The following is a 4,893-nucleotide window of genomic DNA, read 5'->3' as shown; positions in this document are numbered from 1 at the left end:
TTCTTGAAAAAATCCCAAGTTGGCCGTGTGGCATGTGTTGCATATGTCCACATTTCTATTAATTAGTGGGGGCCTAATTATAAATTATAAGGACATATGGACAAAAGCTTACAAAGGAAGACACTTAGTCTTCTTTATTCATTTTTAAGAAAATTCAAGAAAATGGAAGAATTCTCTAGGAAAATAAAGAAAGGAGCATGTGGCCATTTCATAAGTGAAGGGGGGAAAGTGTAAATATAGATGGAATAAGGTGTACAAAAGAAGACACTTGGTCTTCTTTGACCAAGTGAGGAAATTTAAGAAAAGAAAAGAAAAATCTAGAAAAAAGAGGAAAACTCTAGAAGAAGAAGAAAAGGGACATGAGGCCATACTTGAGGGACTAAGATGCAAATAGGGAAAAGTGGTGGAAGGCTTATATATAAATATAAGGAATCATCTTTTAAGTGAAGAAACTAGAAAGCAAGAAAGAAAAAAAAAAAAAAAGGGGTGGAGAATTCGGCCATGGCTAGCAAAATCTAGCCATGGAAAATTGATAAGGAAAAATTATTTCCTCCTAATATTCTAGTTCATTTGGAGGTTCTCTACAACATGGAGTAAGTGTTGAAACAAGTAGAAGTCTTTTTGGTGTCATTTACCAACCCTAAATCAAGTGGGAAGTTGAAGAAAAAGGTAAGGTTTCATCTCCTTTGTGTGTTGTGGATGGTTCATATATGTTGTAGGTTGAAGAAATGAATGAACTAAATGAAGGTATGTGTGTTGCATGTTGGCCGAATATATGTGTGGTGTTGGATTGAAATGATGAATTAATATTATTTAGTAATTTGATTGCTATTGTTGTTGAAATGTATGAGAAGATGAGAATTTATGAAAATATGCATGTAGTGTATGTAGCATGTTGGTTGTTCTTGAAATGCTAAGAAATGAGTGAAAAATTCATGGAAGTATGTATAAAGGGTGGTGGCCGTGTGGTCCTTGAATGGTGTAGGAGAAAACGAAACAATTCTATTTAGTATTTTGATTGTTATGTTGTTGTTGTAATGAAAAGGGATGGATGAGAATGCATGAAAATATGTAAGAAGTAGTTATGGTCGAATAATAGGTGTTTTGGTAAGTTAATGTAAATTGATGTTATTTGACGTTCTAGTTGTCGTCGTGATGGATTATGCGGTGAAGAATGAAGGTTGTTGAAAGACTATGTGAATTGAATTGAATAAAATTGATTGTTGAAGTGCCGCTAGTATAATTGTTGGTATTGTTGATTATTTGGCCGGGTTGAATTCCCGGATTGTTGATGATTAAATTGGCTAAGTTGAAGTTTTGGGGATGGTGTATTTATAGGGGAGGTGCTGCCGAAATTTCGGTAGACAAATGCTACTTTAAGAATCAACTTCTAAATGCCCTAATTAATGTTTGGTAAATGTGACCAAATGTAGATTTTGGAGAAATTGGAACTTGAATTTGGAGGAGCGTAAGAAGCGGAAAAAGGTATGTAAGGCTTTACCCTTCCTTCTTTGGCATGTCTTAGGCATACTAGGTTGGATACGAGCCTCGGGGACAACTCTATTCTCCGGAATCCACACCTAAAGTTTCCCCTTTTTCATTCAGTAGAATTGAATTAGAAAGTGTGTGAAATGTTGGAGAAACCTCCTAAACATCTAGAACTTGCATAATTATGACCCGATTACCTTAAAACCCTCACAAGTGACGTCATGAAATGTAGTGTACGTGAATTTGGTACGCCGCCTCATTTGACCCGAGGTGGGCCCATTGTTCCCGGATTTTTCTTATTGCTCCGTTTGACTTATTTTGAAGCAGAATCGAAAGGAAACTTTTGATCCTTATTCCGTTCATCAAATGGCAAGTACTGTGACTATGCTAACGAGGATACTTCTACGATGACAATGATAACGATGATGTTAAGAAAGAGAATATGCCTATGATAAGTATGACAAGGATGATTCCATGACTAAGAGTTTTAAGCTAAGGATTCCATATGCGTATGAAAGTATCAAACTAGTTCTTGATTTTTAATTCTATTCCTTGGTTATGACACTATCCTCTAAAGATTCCAAAACAGATGAATTAATTTCTATGACATCCAAGATTTCATTCTATATTTCTTTCAACACTATTCTCCGTTGATAGTCTCGCCTTATAATACTCGTTCCTTCACGGTGAGACAAAGCGATCACGATTGTTCCATAATGTAATCGGAGGTCACCGACCTTACGTCACTCCGATGGATACATGATTTTCTTTGGGCTCTCCTGCATGCTTATATGACATAAGTGTATGAGATATGAATATGTACATGGGGTGGGGGAAGGGAAACATGTTTCATTGCCACCTGGTCAGCTGGCGTTATCATCCCGGACGTGGGATGCCCGGACGCTGGATATATGGGCGAGCCGATGTATTTCGGCGCAATGTGGGCGAGCCGACTTGTTCGGTGCTATGATATGACATGATATGATATGACATGATATGATATGATATGATATGATATGATATGATATGATATGATATGATATGATATGATATGATATGATATGACATGATATGATATGATACGACATGATATGACGTGACCAGAATAAAGCATGCATGGCATCCGCCCTCAGAGGCACTCATATGTTCAGGTTACTCTTTGTCCCATGATATACTCAGACAGAAGTACACCGTACCTATATGGTTGGGCAGTTTACATGTAAATATTTATATGTCGTTTCAAAAGGGAAAGTTAGCTTACATGATATCTGCATTAAGAGGCAAACAGAGGTACAAGTTATGTTCTTACTATATACATTTCTCTATGTCTTCTACCATGATCTTATGTTATTACTCTTGCCTTATATACTCAGTACATTGTTCGTACTGACCCCTCTTCTTCGGGGGCTGCGTTTCATGCCACGCAGGTACACCCAGATGAGCAGAAGCGATCATAGAAGATGTTCCAGCGGGGTTGGTAGGCTCCTCTTGTTCTGGAGTGCTGCCGAGTCAGAGTATAGGAGCCATGATGTTTTGTTCAATGTTAGAGACTTTGCAGACAGAGTCGTGGGTATAGAGTGTTAGTTTTATAGATGGCTTCTCCAGTCAATATGTTATTATGTTTCATGTCACGGGTCCCGCATGATGATAGACTTTACTTATGAAAAAAAAAAAGTTTAGAGCTTACTATGTATTCTATTTGTTACACCTCAGAAAATTTCCCGTTGGTACGCAAGTAAATGAACTAATGATGTGTGCGAGTGTATAACGTTTCATGGGAAATGTATAAAAAGGGACGAGAATGATTAGAATGTGAAAAGTTGGAAGTTGGCAAAAATTGCCCAGTGGTCGTTTTGTGCGTAATACGGACCGTAATATGGAACACGGTCCGTAAACTGGGCAGTCTTAAACCACCATGCAAAAGCTTCAGCTTTCTGCCAGTGGTCGTAAAGTGCAAAATACGGACCGTAAACTGGTATACGGTCCGTAAACTGCCAAGTCGTAAACTGGCATGCCAAACTTCAAAATCTCTGCCAGCCGAGGAAAGGGTATAATACGACCTGGTGGACGGACCGTAAAGTGATATACGGCCCGTAAACCATGGTCGTAAATCACCATGCATGCAGGCCAAAGTCTCTGGTCCTGCTTAAGCTTAAAGACGACCACGAGGGACGGTCCGTAAAGTGGAATACGGACCGTAAACCTCCTTGGACGACCACTGTTCACCCAGTTCAGATTTTACAATTCATTAAATATGAGGATCAAGACTTGTCTTATTTCATTTCCACATTACACCACTTCTCTCTAAAACTTCTCTCTACATTTATTATATGAGTTTTCAAGGATTATAAGCCATCAATAACATCAAGACAAGTGGATCAAGGATAAAAGAATCATCAAGGATCATCCAAGTCAAGAATCCAAATGGAGAAAAAGTAGGGTTTTGTTCAAAGAAGAGTATTATCAACCAAAGCTTGTTCCTACAACTTCTAAGGTAAGATTCATGATTTTTACAAGATGTTTAAGGTATTGGAGAATTAAACTACATGGATTGTAGAAAATGTGGTCAACTAGGTCATGAATGATGAATAGTGACATTTTGAGAAATAGTTTGAATTGAGTTATGAATGTTGTTGTGTTGTGATATGAATGTGTTATAGATGGTATTAATATCATGAACTAAACACTTTAGACGAATGGACGAAGATGGGTGAAATGACCATGAAAGTGGATAAATGGAAGTAAACTTAAGAATGTGGATAATGTGAATGATTAATGGCAATTGCCATGATATTATGAATGTATTGTTGACGTTTGGGAGTTGAATTAAGATATGGACAAATGTTGAATAGATATAGGACATGCTGTCCGATTTTCTCTAGCTTTAGCCATGTGCACTAGATATCGATACTAATGATAGTATGGCCTTAATGAAGGTAGAAACGTGAGCATCGAAGGAGTACGTGCAAGTGTAGAATAGTTCGACGGAAAGGTATGTAAGGCCAACCCTTCTTTCATAAGTCATGGTTCTTGGCCAAACTCCTAAATTCCTCTATATGAGTATGTTGTCTTCGCATGGTTGACATTCCGAGCTCATAAGCTCACGACCCTTGATATGTACTATGCTTATACTACGTTCCTCGTATGACGAGTAAGTCTATAATGTAAATGTAACGATAATGATGAGGATAGAAATGATGATGAGAGTAAAATGAGACTAGAGATGTTTACGAGCTACGATATATGTGTATGTGTGCCTATGAAGGGCTATAATAAGACCCCGAGCTTATGATGCCGGGTAAGACTATATGTATATAACTAGGTACAAGTATGTATATGATTACGTAACGCGTGCACACTTCTGCAGAAGGTACGGATAACCCTGATGCCTTGGTAGGGCCAGGT

This window comes from Lycium barbarum, chromosome 5, assembly GCF_019175385.1.
Source record: "Lycium barbarum isolate Lr01 chromosome 5, ASM1917538v2, whole genome shotgun sequence".
NCBI classification, from domain to species: Eukaryota; Viridiplantae; Streptophyta; class Magnoliopsida; order Solanales; family Solanaceae; genus Lycium; species Lycium barbarum.
The sequence above is the reverse complement of the archived record's forward strand: the minus strand, read 5'-3'. Positions refer to the sequence as shown.